This window comes from Chiloscyllium punctatum, chromosome 46 (genome assembly GCF_047496795.1).
Source record: "Chiloscyllium punctatum isolate Juve2018m chromosome 46, sChiPun1.3, whole genome shotgun sequence".
Taxonomy (NCBI): domain Eukaryota; kingdom Metazoa; phylum Chordata; class Chondrichthyes; order Orectolobiformes; family Hemiscylliidae; genus Chiloscyllium; species Chiloscyllium punctatum.
Genome location: NC_092784.1, coordinates 3,511,711 through 3,533,823, shown reverse-complemented (window position 1 = coordinate 3,533,823; position 22,113 = coordinate 3,511,711).

Here is a 22,113-nt window from a genome sequence, read left to right as displayed (position 1 = left end):
CTGGGACCCTTGTGCTACGAGGCAGCCGTGCTGACCAATGAGCTGCCGTGTCACACATTTGCTCACTGACTTGGCGCCTTTCGCCCTCTATAGCAACTATCTCCATGGAATCACCATACTCGGTCTGAAGGTATTTCTCCTCGTCTCATTTCCAAATTGTTATCGTTTCACTTTGACTCTGTACTCTCAGTTTCTGGTGTGTCATAGTGGTTGAAACATCTTCTCCACATTGGCTTTGCACAAGCCTCTCATCATTCTGTAAATTTCAATCACATCGAGTCATTGACTCAGACATAATTGAAACAGACCGCTGTTCCAAACAGTCCATGCTACCAGTTAAGAACCTTACGTCGATCCAACTGCGTGTACTGGCTCCATATCTCTCCTCACATTTCCTAAAAATTAAAACAAAGTGCACCTCATGCCTTTTTATATTATTTCTCCTCTCACCTTAAAAATATGTCCACTCGTACATAAATCCCCCAAAGAAGAAAAGCACAATTGTTGTTGAGCTAATCTGTACCCCTCACGATTTCAAAAACTTTTATAGGGTAAACATCAACCTCCTAGGGTCATTTGAAAGAAGTCCCAGCCGATCAAACCTCCCCTGACAGCTCAATTTCTTCATTCCACCATACTGGTAAATCTCTTCTGAACGCTCTCCAGCTTAATATTCTTTTTAGTATGACAGGGCACACAAAACTAGACAGAGTACTCCAGAAGAGACCTTACCAACATTTCGTACAACCTCATCATGGCGACCCAACTCCAACACACAAAACAATGAGCAATGACGGAAACATTCTAACAGCATTTTTAACGGAACTTTCGATATGTGACACGACTTTCAAAGTCAATTTCGTGATGTATTCACGTGTATACTATGCAGCATTATTCAATTGTAATTGTACATTTGCAACATCAGTTTATAATTCAAAATGCAGCACCTTGCATTTATCCAAGTTAAATTCTCTCTGCCATTCATTTGGTCATATACCTGAATGATCAATGTCTCTTTTAATCTTAGATAACCTTAGATAACCTTCTTCTCTATCTACTGTACCACCATGGAGAGTTATGGATAATCGGAGCACAGAAAGAGGTCGTTTGGTGCAAACTGGTTCATACTGATCATGATGCCAGTCCACATTAACCACATTTCTCTGCACTTTGCCCATATCATTGTAATCGTTTGCTATCCATGTATTTGTCCAAACGCCTTTTAAATGTTCTTTGTGTATGCACAAAAACTTCTGCTGTCATCTCATTATATGCATATCGCTCATGTTGGTGTCAACCACAAACTGACGATCCCTACCTTCCATATTGTCATCTAAAACATTTACATAAGTCACAAACAAAACAGCCAGTATTGATCCGCGTGGAACACTGCTGGTCACAAGCCTCCAGTCTGACAAACAATCCTCCAAAACCTCACTCTTTCTCTTGTTCTTAATTGAATTTTGTATCCAATTGGCAGGCTCACTGTGAACCCCATGTGATCTAACTTTACTCCATGCGGAATCTGTTAAAACGCTTTCCTAAAGCCGAAATAAGCATTGTCTATTGTTCTTGCCTCAGCAATCCTCTGGCATACTTGTTCAAAAATTCAAACAAATTTGTGAGATACAGTTTGCACCTCACGAATCCACGCTGATGACGCCGTATATTTTCTGGCCTCTGCAAATGCTGTCTTCCAAAACCACCTCTAAAAACCTGCGAACCAGCAATTTCAAACTCACAAGTCTGTAGGTCCCAGTCTTTTCCTTGTATCCGTTCTTCAACAACGTTCGTCACTGTCCATTCATTTGGAATCTTACCCATATGTAGAGATGACGCAATTATTTTAGCAAGGAGTCCTGCAATTTCCACGCTTATCTCCCACAATGCTTTGGGATAAAGTTCCGACACAGTGTAAACCTCTATGCTAATTGAAACCAGCAACACAGAAAGGTATTTACTCCGTGCTGTAATCCTTGAAAATTCGAGAGGCAAAGCGTAGCCAAATGGTCACGATTTAAAAGTAAAAGTACCAACTTTATTCTTTACGTCTAAGAGAGAACATGAAAACTAACAACTATTTACAACTACTTTCTCTTAAAACCAAATTTTACCTTCCAATACACAATAATATTCTGAATAAAAATTTCCCAATGACGATTTAAAAAAAAAAATTACTGTTCTCAACCACTTAGCATTGCCGAGTCTCCTTTTGTGTATTTTTGTTTGTAGATTATTTCCAGGTTATCACCGATGTTCTGCCACATTCCTCAGGTAGGTACATTTCTGGGATCTTTTGAGCTGGATGTCTTTGACGCAGTCCTCGCACTAGCTGTTCAAAACATCCTGTTTTATGCCCCCAAACACTGGATTGTTTCATTGGCTTTAAAATTATCAAAATGCTAAGTTCAAACCTGATTTTGATTTGGGATCTTGATTCATAATTTAAACTGATGGCAATCCAGCTCTGCTGGCTGTTACGAAGCAATGGCACATTGTTACCTTGTTCAGAACAGGTTGTGCCATCGCCTTGCAAGCTTTTCAACTCTTTTCTTCACAACACCTTCATAAAAGTACACGAGACCAGGGTCTGGAGATTTGTCCGTTTTACATTTTCTGATACCTCCAACAATTATTTTCCTGTAACATGAAGTGTTTTTCACTCTGTATTTCCATGATTTCTGTAGCCTCCGTAAGTCTAACACATCGTTGGTGAACAGATTTCCCAAACTGAACTATTCCATCTTGCTTGCATTTGGTCTGAATCCCTCTAAACACTTTCTCTTCATCTAAATGCCCCAAATGTCTTTCAAGTCATGTCATTGCACCTCCACGTGCCAGTTGCTCTAGCAGTTGGTTTCACATACAAAACATCCTCTGTGTGAAAAGTATGTCTTGTCATTCCGTGTAAATGTTACGAGTTCAGGACTCCTGTATCCAATGGATAAAGACCTTTGCTGTTCACCTTATCGAGAGCACTCCTGACTTTATGAATCTCTACAAAGTCGTCCTTCGACCTCCGACACTGCAGTCCGAAGTGAAATCCTGCGCAGTCTCCCCTTAACAATCCACTCCTGGGAAAATGGAGACTCTTTGATGCATGAAGCCACACAGATTAGAATGCAATCTAGCCACTATAAACATCACCTAATCTGAATTTCTTTGATGCCTTGTCAAATGATTTAGGAAAGGAATCGTCCTCTCCATGCATGGAGTGTAAACATTGGGTCTCGCTTTCTCCACAGTAAAAACTGAATTGAAAAATCCGTTTAATGTCTCTTCCATCTGCTCAGCTCAAAAGCAACGTCAAACTCCTTGATCTTTAAAGTACTATTTCTGGAGTGGTTCTCTTGCTACATATGTACTTGTAGACCCTCTTTAGATTATCTTCAGTCCAGTTGGATTAGATTATTTCATATCCCTTCTTTGTCTTCCTGGTCTGCATCTTATTGAAGACCCTACTAGAAATTAATTTCAACCCTGTTGTCTGTCTGATATATGATATTGTTTCGTTTTGACCAGACCCAGAACCCATTTACTCATCCATGGTCACCTCTGGTGAGTGTCCAGCCTAACAACTTCAGCTCAGGTTCACATCTAACTCTGTCTTCGGGATAGTGCTAGTCTATAAGTTGGAATAACAGAGCATTAGAAATGCATTGCAGAATAAAGTAGATTCAGTACAGCTTTGTGAAGAAGAAATCAGATCGAACATTTTTCGAAGTATTTTTACATCGTAACAAACACGATACATAATTGGAAATGCAGTAAATAGAAAACATCTGAATTTCTAACATTATTCAGAACGGTGTCTTATATGATACCACTTCACAAGCATAGAAGCATGAACCCACACAGTTGGTGGTATGTATTTATCGAGGATTAGGGGATGAATTCAGAGGATAGCTAATGAGGGCCTTTTCATGACGGTAAATTGTAACTTGCGGATTCCCATAGCCAACAATATTGGTGCCACAGCTGTTGACAACATATACTAATCGCCCGTATAACACAAGTTCATGGACTGTTGTTCAATTTTGAGATGACACAAAATAGATGGGGATGCAAGTAGTGAGGGTGACACAGCAACATCGTGGACGGTCAGAATCAAGATAAACATGTGGACAAAAACTCAGCAGCATTTTACGTGAAAAAAAACTTTCTGCGTTTTGGCAGGAAGAATTACAGAGATGAATATTAAGTGGGGAAATTCACTGCACAAAGCTTCAGCGTACAGATGATTTTGTTTCCTTGTACATGAAATATGAAAAGCTCGCGTCCAGTTTCAGCAGATATTCGGGATGTCAGATCATCTCTTTCACTTTATTTAAATGGAATGAGGACATGTATTTTTTTCAAAGTATACATGGCATTAGTCAGATCGCAGCTGGATTAATATGAAGAGTTTTAGTCCCCCTATTTGAGGAAAAGCATTTCAGGTAATCTTAACACAAATCATCCTGGATATGGGAGGATATTCTCGGGAGATGGGATTGAGAAGATTGCTCCTGTAATCATTTGAGTCTAGAAGAATGAAACAATAATTTGGTGAGATACATTAGATACTGAGGGGTATGATCGGATAAGTTCTGGGAGAATGATTCGCCTTGTTTAAGAATCGAAGACCAGAGAACATAATCTCAGAGTAAGTATTCACCGATTTAAGAGAGTTTTGGAGCAATTTCGTACTCCTCGAGCCGACTGATTATGTGTAAATACTTACTGCAGACAGCTCTAGAAATTGCCTGCTCAGTGTATCCAAGACTGGGAGAAACAGATGTTAAACAGCAAGAGATTCAAAGGTTAGGTGATATTGCAGGAATGTGAATCTGAGGATTATCAGATCAGCCATAATCTCACTGAATGTTGAGAGCAGACTGTATACGTTGAATTGCCGACTTCTTCTCTTGCATTTTATTGTCTTTTTATCTGGAATTTCATTGCCTCTGTGTTTCATTTATTAATTAATTTACTGGGCAATATTAGAAGATTTACAGTGCGAAGTCTTAAAACCAAATATCACTTCAGCATCTGATGGTGTTGTCCAGTTGATTGTGGCCTGAATATGATTCACTTTTGAACATGGAATGGAAAAGCATCATTTACAGTGTGGAGAAACTGTATACGTGTTGTACGTGTGGACAAGGCTTCAGCAGATAATCTGCCTTGTCAGAACATAAACACAGTTGGAGTATGGAGAGGACATTCGTCTGTTTCGAGTATGGGACAGAATTCACTTGATCCACCCCACTGTTGGAACAACAGCAGGTACACACAGACGAAAGTCTTTTTAATGCCCGAAATGTGGGAAGCGCCTTAAAATCTCTGAGGATTTGTTGACACATCAACGTGTTGACATTGAAGAGAAACCGTCAGTTTCTCTCAAAATTGGCCTGGATTCATGAGGTTAATTGGACTCACTGTGCACCCGCCATCTCACTTTAGGGAGTGGCTGTTCATCTGCATGAGTGTGGGAAGAGATTTGATGTGAAACCCAACCTACGGAAATAACAGCAAGGGCATAAGTGAAGAATGTGCCTGTTTTGTACTGTGCTTCATCGTGTGTCAACATCTCAACAATAAGTTTTGGTTTGAATTCCAGCTTTTGCGGAGCTGTGCCAAAGAGTTTAACTGTGTTTTAATTAATGATCGAATGACGCCCATTGTGACTTCCTTCCGATGAAGTTAATAATTTCCATCAGACACGAAATGTATTCCATGTTCCTCCTGTTCAATGGCAGCTAATTCATTTAAAATGAATTCTTCAAATATCTGAGAAGCGCCCGATTTTCTCCACATTATCCAGACAGGAATTGCTTGTGTGATTCAGAAGTCTCAAATGGTGCTGAATAATATGCTGTCACGTGCGACATTTTGACGCAATGGTCATCACTGCTTTCTCACAGGGCCACAGCCCATGCTTCAATTGCAGCCTTGGTCATATTGTATGTGGCGTTAGCACAATCTCCCCATGTCTGTGTGGTTTCCATTCCACGGCCCAAAGACGTGCAGGTTACGTGGATGTACCATCGCTAAATTTTCCAGGGAAGTCTGGATTAGATAGTTAACCATGAGAAATGCAGGGTTACAGGAGGATGGCGGGGGAATATTCCCGTTGGGATCGTGTTTAGAAGGTAGGTATGGACGTGTTGGGTAGATTGGGCCGTTTCCATACTTTAGGGTTTCCATGTTTCTGTGAAACAAATAACCAACTCTGATTTTATGATTGAAGAATAGTCATGAAAGCTACTCAGAATTGTTGGGACTACGGCAATAACCTGCAAAATCCCTGCAGTGATGTTCGGCACTTGGGTTGATCGACATTCAAAACGTGCAAGCATTTAGGATAGATGATTCCTCCCCCTGGAGAGTGTTACATTGTTGAAAGCATACATGTTCACTTTAAAACAATGCATTTTCTGAAGTTTGAAGTTAAATGAAAGCGCATGCCTTGCTCACTGAATGAAAAAGCTGAGGGTCAGGCTGTTCCAAAATAGATTGAGGTCACACTTTTCGGTGAAAACCTGAACTTTGCTTCCTCTTTCGAAAAACAACTCACATTTAACCAATTATATTATTTTATGCCCAGGATCCCAGAAGCTAAGAAGGTTTCAATTTTTGTTTCCTTTGGCATGTGGAATCTAATTAAATTATACAAATTTAATATCATTGGAGTGTATATAAAACCAGCATTTTGAAAACTAGAGTGACAACGACTGATGGAGAGCTCCCCTTCCATCTAACACTTTCCTTTCGAAGAAATTAGAAGGCACTCTCTAAACGTTCTTTTTTTTTCTGCAAAACATACTCTGTAGAAATGAAAGGAGTTGGAAAATTGAGATGAGCAGGTAGATGTTGAAGACAGCGAAGCACATACAAACTGTGTGGATTTCAGATTAAGTTGATGTCATGTTTAACAACTGTGTTGTTGAATTAGCAATTAAATAGGATTGTATTCTTTAAAAGTAAATAATCTTTAGTTTGTTCATTGTTTCGTTCAGTATTCGCAATTGCATTAAAATAAGAAGTTGTTTTTCTTCAACTAATGGAAGTTAAAAGTTCTGTGTCACTCACTCACGTTTAAACAGATTACGAGATGAGAAGAGGTTTCCCGAGTATTTGCATTTAATTAACGAGGGGCTCGACGTCCTCATTGTACCAAAGGTTTCCTTTCATTCCAATCGACTCTAGTTTTGCAAAAAGCTCTTCACATCAGACAGTCGAGGCATGAATATCAATGCCAGTCAGTCTCACCTTGCCTCTTGAGTGCAGTATTTAATCCATGTTGGACGAATTTAAAATGGGATAAAAGCCAAATGACTCTGATGGAACACACAACATCAGAAAGCTGCGTATGAATGAATGAAAGCACAGTTTGTACACCCTTCCATCACTTTGATGATGGGTGAGCATTTATTGACTGGAGCAAAAGTTGGATTTGTCCTGCTTTTGAGCACTCGACATAACTGAGCATTTCATTAAAATCTGTATCAATATGAATGTCGTGGCTCAACTTCAATGTTTTGAAAGTGGGAGCAGGGCATTGAGGATGATTACCGCAAATCATTATATCGAAAGGAAAGACAGGCTTGGAGGCCAAAATGTCGGCCTGCTGTTCCGATGTATCAATGCTGGGATCTTCGGGGGAGGGGGAAATGATAAACAATCATCCAGGTTCGACATCATTTCGCACGTTTGCCTGAAGATTATTGACAATGTTTCGGACTTCCCTTATGCGCTCCCGTCTGCCCCGTGGCAGAGACAGTCTTTGAGAAGAGTCGCTCATTTCCAGTCTACCTTGTTATGTGAGGACATCGTATTCCTTCTCCCTCACCTGTCTGCACCGGCACTTGGCTCATCCTTGTTCTCTCTGCGTTTGGTGGATAACTATTCGCGTCCTCTACTCCTATTGGAAAGGCGCCACTGTCAATCACCTGTTTAGCGTGCACGTGCAGCATTGTGAAGCAGCAGTAGAGACACAAACCACGGGCTCTTGACATATGGACTGGAACTGGAAGCTTGCTCACACTGGGAGAGTAGAAATACCCAACGTTCGCCTTCACTTCCAAAAAAGACTGTTTATTGCTCTGAGTTAGAGCCAGCCTGAGCACCTTTGACTGCGCACACGTGCACTCCATTCTCACATCCAATAGGCATATGATATACGAATCCAATCCGTCTTATTTGAGTGTTCTTTGATATGGATGGGTTGCTTTTGATTCATGTAACATTTGGCCATTCTAATTCCGTGATTGCGTCACTTATTGGTGTCAGGACATGAGTAGAAGTAGTCAAATTTAAAATGCCCCCGGGCAGTCAACTTTAATCACATCCATAAACGTGCCTCTCATGCACTCCTATTTTTTCACTTTGAACCAGCAACTAAGGGAAAGATAATCAGGACAAGAGATAAACTCACTTCGAATATGATGTCACTACCAGTGGAATCAGAATTCTATTCTCCCGTGTTTTTCTCTCCCTTCGTGAATTTGGAGCGTGATGCTGTTTCGGTCTTTTCTGAGGGAGCCACAAATAATATTTTGGACATGAAGCTGAATTCTGCCTTTGTATTCTGCTCCGCGGTGGCACAGTGGTCAGCACTGCTGTCTCACAGCACCAGAGACCCGGGTTCAATTCACCATCTCAGGCTACTGTCTGCGTGGAGTTTGCAAATTCTCCCCGTGTCTGCATGAGTTTCCTCCGGGTGCTCCGGTTTCCTCCCACAGTCCAAAAATGTACAGGTTAGGTGAATTAGCCATGCTAAATTGCCCCGAGTGTTAGGAGAAGGGATAAAATGGAGGGTGATGGGTATAGATGGGTTGCTCTTCAGAGAGTCGTTATGCACTTGTTGAGACGAAGGCCCTGTTTCCATACTGTAAGTAATCTAATCGAATATATTATGCATAAAGCTAGTACATCATTAATTTTACATAAGCTTTGGGCACTGTGCATTGTAACACTTCCGTTTTATGCGCACATGCAGCTTATTCTTTATGGCATTCAATGCAATAGTCAGATCTGAAGACTTTTTTTCATCTGCAGGATGGACACAGACTCTTTCGTTAAGTTTGCTTGAAAGAGCTAGAGCGATGAGAATAAAGGTTGCATTAAATTCTACAGTTAAACATTCCGTAGAAGATCAATTTTCTCGTTCTCATCCCTAGGTTGAGTTGGAAGCAAATTATTGGAAGAAACAATCACTGTTCTGAATATTGTTTTAAAAAGTGACGTCATGTTGAAATAATGCTTTGGGGAGAAAATAACATGTTGTGTGCACTTGATAGACAAACAGAAATGCAGAGTTAATGCACAATATGAACAAGAATCTAGTATTAGTTTTAAAAGTATGAGAAATCGTTTTTTAATTTCCAAAGGAAATCAGACCACAGATTTCCTGAACAGTAATATTTGATTGTCCATCAATCTCACTTTTCCAAATACAGGTTTTTGTTTGCCACTGATGCATTTTCAGCCACACTTCCTCCTCGCCTTCCTACTCTTTCCATTAACACCTCTTCCCTTGCATTACACAGTTTGCTGCTTCAGACGCTTCCACTGACCATCTCCCTTAACACTTCCTGTACTGTACGTCACTCCACTTCCCCTCTTACTCCCACTTTCCGTGACCATCACTTTCGCTTTTTGCTCTCAACTAGATGCTGAAAGTTGCTGATTTCTGTGCTACTGCAGATCATCAATGAATGATGAGTTTGGAACGATCAATTTCCAACAGCTACAGACAATAATCTGTTTCGAACTATCTGCTGCACCGTGAACCGAATGGCTTTGATCAATGCTGATACAAACTGGAGATCTTTCCGCCCATCTTTCACAAAGCGTAACCAAAGAGACTTATTACCAATAGGACAGAATAAAAAGTCCGTGCCCAATTTACTTTTGAAATTTTGAGGACATTATTAAAGGAAATAATCTTCTCATCTTTTGCTCTTTATTCTTTCAATGGATTTTCCAGTGTAATTTGAGGTGAGATAAGAGGAAACTCCCATCGAAACAGGACTTAATGGCAGGTGGCATCAAGGACCCTGACCAAATTATGACAAATCCGAAATAGAGAATATTCTGCACTAGTAATGGGAATAGTGAATAAAAACAACCTCTGCAAGTTATCTTCCAAGTTACATGGCATTCTGTCACGGGACTAATTTGTTGATAATTCACAATCAGTTGTTAAACACATCTTGAAAAGTCCCTAAAAACAGCTGTGTGCTTATGTGCATCACTTGGAGAGAAGAGATTATTTCAGATGGCTCTCTGTCATCTTCTGCAGAATGATTCGGTTTGTCAAATACAATCTTCCGATGCTAGTGCGTTCAAAACTGATGAATGAATATGTCCTGTATAAATATGCCAAGATATTTCATGTTTCATAAAGATTAAGAGCTTGCTAGACCCCAGTGACATCAGGACACGACGTGACATTGAGGTAATGTTCGGGGTTTTTACTTCAATCGATTACTTTCAGAGGGTTGATCATGCAACATCATGGCCACTGATTTCCACATTTTCATGACGAGTCATGACAGTCCATGACGTTATCGACATTGAGAATTTTTTTCAAAGAAAATTCTTTTTAAATTTTACATTCAAATACTGCAAGCAAATACTTGAGAGTCAACTGAAATGGCAGCTTCACCATCTCCTTTCAGTTCAGATATATATCCAGTCCAAAACAAAAAAAAAGACAGTTGAAAGCGCAGGAAGACTTTAGCACATCTGTCAGCATCTGAGCAGCGAGAAACAGAATTTACGTTTTGTGACCAATATGAGTTTTTCAGAACAGAGTCACATCACACACAATATGCCAATTCTGTTTCACTCTTCGATCCTGACTCATCTGATGAATTTCGCCACCATTTTCTGTTTGCATTTCAGATTTCCATGTTCCCCAGTATTCATTGTCACAGGAACGCAGTTGTGAGCGTGGCACGGTGGCACGGTGGATCAAGGGTTAACGCTGCTGTCTTATAAAATTACGGGCCTTGGTAAAATTGCACCGTTAGTCCAGAGCCTGTATTGAGCTTTCACATTCTTCCCTTGCTTGTAAGTGCTTCCTTAAGCTACTCCCGATTCCTCCCACAGTCCAAACATGCAATATGTAAAGGAATTGACCATGTCAAATTGCTCATCTGTAGCTACTTGAGTTGGCTATGGGAGTTACAGGGACAGTGAAGGAGGCAGGATCGCCATAGCAGATACAAGGATAGGGTAGCAGGTGGTTCTGGGTGCAGTGCTCTTCAGAGGTCAGTGCAGGTTCGATGTGCCGAATATCTCATTGTTACAATTTAGGATTCCACCTGAAAATTTCAACAAAGCTGACAGTTACTGAGGCCATCATCTCTGCACCAGCTCGGAATGAGTTATTTCTTGACTGTTGTTGTTCTGTATTCTCACATGGCTCTGCGCATTGTGTTCTCTGTGTCTGTGTTTCTAATTCTGAATATCCTATGCATATATGCTCAACCTTATCGATCTGGATATTCAGGGATTAAAGTGTATACATAACGTACTCTTCTCCCCTACTAAACTTATCCTGTTGGGTTCACATTGCGTTACATTCTTTATAGCAGAAAGAGAGATGATGACTGGGGCAATATCTCCACAGCTACTGTTCGCATTTCTTTCTGTCCCCTAGTTAATAGTATATCCATTCTGTCCCTGACACATGAATCCACAGTTTTTAATGAGCAAGGTCTTTGTACATGCCAAGTTTGACTTGTGTCTGAAGTCATGAAAAGTCAATTAGTGTTTTACAACGACTAATACAGCAATAAGATGCTTGTCAATTTTTTTTTAAAGTATCCTGACCAGCAATGTGTGTTGACATTCCAACGTAGCCTTCTGAGGGCAGTAGATGCACGTCCAGACAAATCCATGCTTCTTCTGTACTGCCAGGGCAACTCTGTCGTTTTACATTCATTTGGTTGGCATTTGCTGCAGCGGAGGAGAGAGCAGCACAGTAACAACAACTTGATTGTGTGATTTTTATGGAGGCAAGCCGTTGCAGAATTGTAAATGTACAACATTCTGAATCATATAGCCCACGAAAAGAAAACATCCATCATTTCTCCTCACCACTAACTTCGCTAAAGCAATCGTGTTTGGAGATTAAATCAATAGTTAATGATTATGAAATCCAATCCAGTCCAAGTGTTAATGTGAGCTGGAAGATCTGTAGTGAAGGGGTTAACTGGAACTGTTTGTTCAGAGACTGTGATTGATGTCAGTCTACATGGATCCAAACTGTGTCACTGGAGGGTTTCTCTCTCCTATTAGTAAGAGGCTTCTTTCAATGTGTTATGCCATTTTAGCAAGAGATGCATTTATTCCGTCACCAACAGATTTCAGCAGCTCCACAGACAGGGCAAGGAGAAATCAGAATCTGAGAACAATGGACTGGAATGTTACAATTACGCACAGGCGTGTATCCGAAGGTCTTTACTGGTTGCAATGGACTAAGTCAGATTTACCAACAGAGATACTATGCGTATTCATGATTATTCAGGCAGGTTATTATCCAGTTCTCGCTCTTTTTGGTATTCCTGGTAAGTCCCGCTAATTCTGCTCATTTATTAATTACAGAAACCATGTCGAAATTCTTTTTTTTCTGTGTTGTATACCTGGTAAATATGTAAACTATTGCATGATGTTTCATTAAAAACTCCATTCGTTATCTGTATATTTCAGAACCTTTCCTCACAAATATCGAAGAACAAGACAGCAAGCACCGTTTTTGTCCTAACTGAATTATATCTTGAATTATCTTCCATCACCAAACCTGTCCACTCCCTGTTTCATAATACCCCGAATCTCCAACTCTGCATCAGTGCGGTTGCTGAATAAACCATTATCTAAACCAAGGTGAAGATCACACTTCACATATCCAGTTCTCTTCTGGTCACTGATCCAGTTACACATATTTCAATCATAAACTTGTTCTTGTCTCCAAATTTACTTCATAATGGGGACAATGTGTCAGAGTAGGAAAGTTGCTGGATGGATAATTCGGAGACACAGGTCATTACACCAAAGACACTGTTTCAATTCGTACCACAGCTGGTACCAGAACATAAATTCAAATAATAAGAACGGAAATTAAAAGAAAACAAATTTCACGAACTGTAACCATAAAATGAGCAGCATTTTGACCAATAACCTATCCGTTTTACTGATATCCTTTGGTAATGAAATATAACATGTTACCGAGTTTGGATTAAGAGTGATTCATATCCATAACAATGTGCTTGGTTCTATATTGCCTTGCAGAACGGCCACAGTCAATGGAAATAAGTGATGGTTATCAAATGCTGCCCTTGTCAGCGATGCTGAAATCCCATAAAATAACAATATAAAGGGTAAATCAAACTGAAAGATACTGGAGATCTGAAACAGAAAGAAACGGAGTGCTGAGGAAGCGGGACAGGTTTGGCAGTCTCGGTTGACATTTAAACAGGGTTTTGAGTACACTGATCACGGGTTAGGTCTGAAAGTAGCTGGGAATTAGTGTAATGTGTGTTGGTGGAGTGATCTAATATATGAAGAAATTGAGAGAAAGGAAAAGGAATCAGCAAAGGAATTGTTGATAATCATCTGGGAAGGAATTAAAATTTGAGATTAATATCACTGATTTTCCACCTTTTCCCATATTCCTGAGTATCATGCCCAGGTCAGTATATGTCCCTGTTTAAAGAGAAGTTAAGTTTCCTCTGTTTCTATTCCGTGAGTGTGGTCATCTTCTTTTATTCACTAATGGTTCATCAGTGTTATTTCTGAGTCAGTATGTGTTTCCCTTTCACAGTTGCCCTTGATAAGGTATTGGTGAGCTGACTTCGTGAACCACTGCAGGCTGCCAGTGCTTTGCCAGGAATGCAAACTAATGAGAGGATGGCATTTTAACACTGAGCGGGTGTACCATGTCCGTGAAGATTTGACTTGTTCCTGTTATTGGAAAGTCAGAGGAAGTTCGCTGGATGGTAATCTTGGATTTGTGTTGTTAGCTGCACTGATTGTTCAGGGAGATCTGAGGATCTTGTGTCCCCACAATGGACAAGGTGTTAACACTGCATTTGCAAATTGTCTAGGTCTGCAGAGACCGCACAGGGAGGGCCAAGACACTCCACTGTCATTTTTGCTACTTCCCAATGTAGTGTCTTATCCAGGTCCGAAGTGTGAAGCCAGTTTATTTCAACAATGAGGAGGTCACAGAGCTTTGTAACTTCATTCAGCACAACCTGTCGTTTCATACCAGTGAGAAGACTGTCCTGACAATACCAAACAAATGTTTTGATTCTGGAACATTCGGGACATGTGGGGGTGATATATCCAAAATGCCACATTGTCAGCCTCTCACATATTCGCTAAGTGACCGAGGCCAACTCTGTTCGAGGTAAGAATGTTGGTGTCTGACAGAAAAATTTTTGGAAATGGGGTGTAGGTTTGCTCGCTGAGCTGCAGGTTTGGTATCCAGACTTTCATAACCTGGCTAGCTAACATCATCAGTGGGTACCTCCATGTGAAGCGAAGCTCTTGTCTCCGGCTATCTATTGAAATGTTTGTCTTGGATGGGGTTCCTGGGGTTTGTGGTGATGTCACTTCCTGTTCGTTTTCTGCGGGGTTGATACAAGGTATCGAGATCTATGTGTTTGTTTATGGCGTTGCGGTTGGAGTACCAGGCCTCTAGGAATTCTCTGGCATGTCTTTGCTTAGCCTGTCCCAGGATAGATGTGTTGTCCCAGTTGAAATGGTGTCTTTTTTATCCGTGTGTGGGGCAACCAGGGAGAGAGTGTCGTGACATTTTGTGGCGAGCTGTTGTTCATGGATCCCAGTGGCTCACCGTCTTCCCGTTTGTCCGAAGTAGTGTTTGTGTCAGTCCTTGCATGGAATTTAGTAGATGACGTTGGTTTTGTCCATGGGTTGTACTTGGTCTGGAAAGTTTGTTAGTTTTTGTTTGAGTGTGTTGGTGGGTTTTTGTGCTATTAGGATTCCGAGGTGTCTTAGTAGTCTGGCTGTCATTTCTGAGACTTCTTTGATGTATGGTAAGGTGCTTAAGGTTTCTGGCTGTGTTCAGCCTGCTTGCCGTGGTTTGTTCCTGAGGAATATGCGGACGGTATTTTGCAGTATCTGTTCTTCTTGAATACGTTGTATAGGTTTTTCTCCTCTGTTTTCTGAAGTTTGTCTGTGCTGCAGTGTGAGGTGGCTCGTTGGAATAGTGTTCTGACACAGCTTCTTCTGTGTGTGTTGGGATGTTTGCTGGTGCAGTTAAGTATTTGGTCAGTGTTTGTCGGTTTTCTGTACACGCAGGTTTGTAGTTCTCCGATGTCCATTCTTTCGACTGTGACGTCCAGGAATGCGAGTTTGTTGTCGGTTTCTTCCTTCTTGGTGAACTTTATGCCTGTGAGGGAGTTGTTGATGATGCTACATGTCTCTTTTATCTTGTTTCGTTTTGTGATTACAAAGGTGTCATCCATCTAGCGGACCTAAGTTTTTAGTTTGATAGTTGGTCGGGCTGTTTTTTCTAGTCTTTTGGAAAAGTTATAGAACAGGTTGACTGGCGAAAATGAGGAACTTCAAACATCTAGAATTATGAATGTTTATGTATTGGAAAAAGTCATGGTAGTGAAGTTTGGTAAGCTGCTGGACAAGGTGAATGATGAATTTAGAGGGCTACATAGACAGTGTTGGAGAATTGAGCTTTTGGGATCTGGTAGAGACACGATGAGTCAATGGCCTCCTTCTGCACTGTCAATTCCTTAATTGAGGAGGGAGGAAAAAGTTCATCAAAACTCTTTAGATGATGGAAAAGCATCCTACAGACTGCAAAGTAACCTGTCTGAACGCAAAGTGGAAAAACAGAAAAACAAAAGATCGATAAATTGACGTCGGGTATGAGGAAAATATTCGCATTTTTTGCCATTAACGATAACCAGACTCTCGGTGAATAATGATATGATTTAACAGAGTCAGCTGAGATTCATGACAGGGAAATTATTTTTGATAAAAATACTGGAGTGTATGGAGAATATTAGTTGTGACATCGACGAATGAGAAGCGGTGGGAGTATTGTATGTTAATCTTAGAAGATATTCTCACATGGTTGCGCACAGGTGAGTGACGAAAGTAACAGTGTAGCGTAAGGGAAAATATACTAAATGAACTGAGAATTGAATGCTGGAGAGAATACTGAGAGCAGGGCTCTGTTCTGTTCTGAAGACTACGACTCATTGGTATCTCATGTATGATACATTGAAACACCACGATTCACAACGCAAATAAGTGATTTGAACACCGAATGATGTGCGCATCGTATACAGCCCTTTTTCATTTTGTATTTCTTAGAATGTGAAAAGTCGGGATACACTTATCTCGAAACGGACCTTGATGTCCTTGGTCATAAGTCACTAACAGAATTCATGCAGGCCGTCTATTAATCACGACAGTGAATTGCATGTTACCCTTCATGACAAAATGAATCGAGGTAGGAGTAAAGCTGTAGAGAGTTCTTGAAGCAGTATTTGGGGTATTCTGGACAGAGGTTCGCTCCTTTATAAGCAAAAATCTCCACGTCACAGAGACAGTGCAAAGGATTTTCACCAGATTAATCACTGGGTTGATGAAACTATGAGTAGAGTGTGAAGGAAATAAGTGTTCAATTTGTAGCACGCTGACAGAATAAGAGGTGATTGTATTAAATGTTGAAGATTACGGACTAACACTCATTATGTCGAGTGAAAGATATTGATGCCATAAGAAATTGTATTTTCGCGATGATACCTTGCCCGATAGTTTACGTATCTCTGTGGGCCCCCCATATTTAGCGAGACAGAGCTCCAGGCTCTGAATAAACTCTCACTATCTCAATGTGCAGTTAGTTTGTGACCCTGCACTGAACACCATAGAACATAGAACAGCACAGAACAGGGCTTTCAGCCCAAGATGTTGTGCCGACCACTGATCCTCATGTAAGCACCCTCAAATTTCTGTGACAATATGCATGTCCAGGAGTCTCTTAAAGTGTCCCCAATGACCCTGCCTCCACAACTGCTGCTGGCAACGCATTCCATGCTCTCACAACTCTCTGTGTAAATAAAACGCCTCTAACATCCCCTAAATACTTTCCTGCAACTAGCTGAAAACTATGACACCTCGTCTTAGCCATTTCTGCCATGGGAAATAGTCTCTGGCTATCGACTCTATAAATGCCTCTCATTATCTTCTATACCTCAATTCGGGCCCCTCTTCTCCTCCTTTTCTCCAATGAAAAACGTCGGAGCTCAGTCATACTCTCCACATAAGATAAGACCTCCAGTCCAGGCAGCATCCTGGTAAACCTCCTCTGAACCCGCTCCAAAGCATCCACATCTTTCTTATAATCGGGCAACCAGAACTGGATGCAGTATTCCAAGTGCGGTCTAATCAAAGTTTTATACAGCTCCAACAAGATCTCAGGGCTCTTAAACTCAATCCCCCTGTTCATGAAAGGCAAAATACCCCCCATATGCTTTCTTAACAACCCTGTCCACTTGGGTGGCCTTTTTAAGGGATCTATGTACCTGCACCCCAAGATCCCTCTGTTCCTCCACACTGCCAAGAATCAGCTTTCAAATTCGACCTTCCAAAATGCATCACCTCGCATTTATCCAGATTGACCTCCATCTGCCACCTCTCAGCCCATCTCTGCAACCTGTCAATGTCCCGCTGTCAACGACACCTCCAACCTTTGTGTCATTTGCAAAATTGCTGACGCATCCTTCAATTCCATCATCCAAGTCATTAATAAAAATTACAAACAGTAGAGGCCCAAGGACCGTACCCTGTGGAACACCACTCACCACAGACTTCCAGGCAGAATATTTCCCTTCTACTACCAATCGCTGTCTTCTGTTTGCCAGCCAATTCTGTGTCCAGACAGCTATGTTCATGTTGTTCATAATTCTGTCAGCAAGCATAATGTCTTATTCCTGAAAGCGGTAGCAAGTTCCACCGGCTTCCGACCTCCAAACAGAACACTAGCCTGTCTTATTGGAGATGGAAGATGCCCTCTTGAGACACGGCACAAAACAAGCTCTGTCCTTCCTCACCATCAGCAAACCACTATAAAATAGCACGTGTGTACCATTAACACTGCAGCCAGGCGGAACAACGTGGAGCAGTCTGTCCGTCCAGTCTCTGCTTATTGGTTTGTCATGTTGGGGCGTTGATATCAACCTCCTTTTTGAGGGCCTGAGAGACTGAATCCTCCTGATTCAATTGAAGAAGCTCAAGGACATGATTCAGCGACCGCTGGTTGCTGTTTAACAGCTCAACATTTTGACTAGTTTCTTTCTCTTCCTGTTTAAACAACAGGCGGGAGAGAATGGGCTATCCCTTTTACCTAATACTGTGCTGGGGGTTGGGGGGGGGGCTGATTAGCTTCATCATATTCCTATAAATCAATCTTGAGCTGCTCAATAAGTCAATACGTTCCTCACTTTTCCTGGGGAAATATGCACTGTCTAGCAGTACTGTAACGTGCATTGTACCCACACTTTAACAGCACAAGCCCGAATGTTGTCCGAGTCTTGCCGAACATGAGCATACGTCACTTCAGGAGATGAGGTGAGCACATTGTTGTGAACATTGTGTAATCTTCAGTGGCTATCCGCACTTCTGATCTTATGATGGGCGTAACATATTGATGAAGCAGCTGAAGATGTTTGTGACGAGTAATCTACCCTGAGGATGGCCTGCAGTCATGTCCCATGACAGAAATGGTAGATGTCCACGAACCCACAAACATTTCCTGAGTGCTCTGAGTCACTCCAACCAGTGGGGAGCTTACTCCTGGTTGGGATTAAGTTCAATTTTCTTCGAAGTTCTTGAGACCAACCTCAGTTAAGTATTGCTTGATATGAGAACCTGACACTCTTTCCTTGTGTGCATATAATTTATTCATGTCAATAGGTCACGGTGTACGTGTGATAAGTGCTTCGTTGTTAAAGAGAGTAGTCACTGTCGGGACATCTCCTCTCCAGAGTGTTTGGGGAGATCGATCACTGAGAATTTTGGAAGACAGGTATCGATAGATGTTTGACATGTCAGGTAGTTCAGGAGTTGCGGCCGAGAGCAGATCAGCCATGCTCTGATTGAAGGGAAAGTTAGGAGCTGAGTGACCTCCACCTGCTTCTTATGTTCTTTCATTCTATTATTAGGGGTTTCACTATTTTTTATTTTCCCAGAAGTCCTGTGAGGGAAATTTGCAGTCAGACAGACCGAACGATTTTACGAGTAATGTCTGCGTGTGGAATAAGGCATGTATTCATAGTGAATCTTGGTGACAACATCGCTAATAAATGGAGACAGGGGAATTGCTACAAGAAGAAACAAAACAATGGGAATGTTTCACGAACTCCTACTCAACCCCAAGAACGTTTTCCAAACCATGCTTTACTGTGAGCAGGGGCTGACTTTTCTCCCCGCTTTTTTTGTCTGTTCACCAGTTACTGAAATGTGGTGACGTAGAACTGAGGAGCAGGAGCTGTTCCATGCTCCACCTGGCACAAAGATTGTGGCTGATCAGATTGTGGCTTTACTTTCCCATCTGTGGTTCATTATCGTCGTGTCACGTTTTCGAAAAAAATATGTAACGAACGCACAGCCTTGAATAAATGCCAACACACAGGTACCACAGACTTGTGGAGAAGAGAATTCCCATCAAACAGCCTTTTGAGAATTTCTCCTGATTCCTCTTCCGACTGTCATTGGAGAGTCACTGTTTCCTTCTCTCGTCCCACTTCTCCATTGATCCCAACAAATTCCATATGCGACCAAATGTGTCTTGTGGCAGTTGACATAGGTCTCAGAGTGGTTCAGGTTCAATTCCTTAGTCCAAGAACTCCCCACCTAAGTTCAGGACACCACCCACGCCCTCTCCATCCTCCATGATTTTCACTTCCCCGGCCCCCAACGCCTTATCTTCACCATGGATGTCCAGTCCCTATACACCTCCATCCCCATCACGAAGGCCTCAAAGCTTCTTCCTTTCCCGCCAAACCAACCAGTTCCCTTCCACTGACACACTCCTTCGACTGTCTGAACTGGTCCTCACTCTGAACAAGTTCTCTATCCAATTCTCCCACTTCCTCCAAACCAAACCAAAGAAGTAGCCATGGGCACCCCCATGGGCCTCAGCTATGTCTCCTCTTCGTTGGGTATGTGGAAAAGTCCATCTTCCACAGCTACACTGGCACCACCACCCCTCCTTTTCCTCCACTTCATCGATAACTGCATCGGTGCTACCTCGTGCCCCCACGAGGAGGTTGAACAGTTCATCCACTTTACGAACACCTTCCACCACGACCTCAAATTTACCTGGACCTTCTCAGACTCCTCCCTCCCCTTCCTCGACCTCTCTATTTCTATCTCGGGCGGCCCACTCAACACGGACATTTACTATAAACCGACTGACTCCCACAGCTACCTAAATTACACCTCCTCCCATGCTGCCCCCTGTAAAAACGCCATCCCATATTTCCAATTCCTTCGCTTCCACCACATCTGCTCCAGGTTGGACCAATTCCAATACTGAACAACACAGGAGGCCTCCTTCTTCAAAGACCGCAATTTCCCCTCAGACGTGGTTGACGATGCTCTCCACCGCATCCCAAGCACATCCCGCACCTCCGCACTTGAACCCCGCCCCTCCAATTGCCACCAGGACAGAACCCCACTTGTCCACACCTACAACCCCGCCAACCTCCAGATACATCGTATCATCCTTCGTCATTTCCGCCCTCTCCAAACAGACTCCACCACATATTTACCTCCCCTCCACTATCTGCGATTCCAAAAGACCACACCCTCCGTGACTCCCTCATCAGGTCCATACCCCCCACCAACCCGACCTCCACTCCCGGCACCTTCCCCTGCAACTGCAAGAAATGCAAAACTTCTGCCCGCACCTCCCCCTCACTTCCCTCCAAGGCCCCAACTGATCCTTAAATATCCGTCACAAATTCACCTTCAGATCCAGACATATCAAGTTCTGCATCCGCTGCACCCGATGTGGCCTCCTCTATATTGGGCACACAGGCCGCTTACTTGAGGGACATTTCACAGAACACCTCTGGGACACCCGCACCAATCAACCCAACCGCCCCATGGCTGAACACTTTAACTCTCCCTTCCACTCCGACAAGGACATGCAGGTCCTTGGCCTCCTCCATCGTCAAACCATGGCAAAATGATGCCTGGAGGAAGAGCGCCGCATCTTCTGCCAAGAAACCTCCAAGAACAAGGGATGAATGCAGATTTCTCCAGCTTCCTCATTTCACCTCACCCCACCTTATCTCAGTCCCAACCCTCGGACTCCACATCCCCTCTATGACCTGCAATCTTCTTCCCGACCACTCTGCCCCAACCCCCTTTCTGGCCTATCAGCCTCACCTTAACCTCCTTCCACCTATCGCATTTCCAACGCCCCTCCCGCAAGTCCCTCCTCCCTACCTTTCATCTTAGCCTGCTTGGCACACCTTCCTCATTCCTGAAGAAGGGCTTATGCCTGAGAGGATGATTATCCTGCTCCTTGAATGCCACCTGATCTGCTGCACTTTTCCAGCAACACATTTTTCAGCTCTGATCTCCAGCATCTCCAGTCCTCACTTTCTCCTTCATGTTCAGTGTTACCAGCAAGTCATGCAAATAATTAATGGTTTAAAAAATAAGTTCTAAACCAAAGTTACTCGAGCTACGAAGGAAAGATAAATGAGAAACAGTTTGGAAATTAGCAATATGTACATCAATATTGTTTTTTCTGAGACACAGAAATGTGTACAATCCTGCCAAATATTAATTCAGAGGAGCTTCGTCCAAATAATAGTTAATTTCATGACAAAATGAAAATTGCGAATGTCTCAGTTGTTATTCTTCTTCTGACGTTATCCTGTTCACACAAGCTGCTAGCATTGGTGTGTCTTTGTGGAACAGTTTGATTTAGCTGAATTTCCTTTGCTGCAGGCAGTAGAGATATTCCATTGAATCCTCAACAGGGATCCTACAGAAGTGAAAAAGATGTCTGTTGGGTTTTCAACTCTCATATGTTGATGTTATGCGAAAATCAAT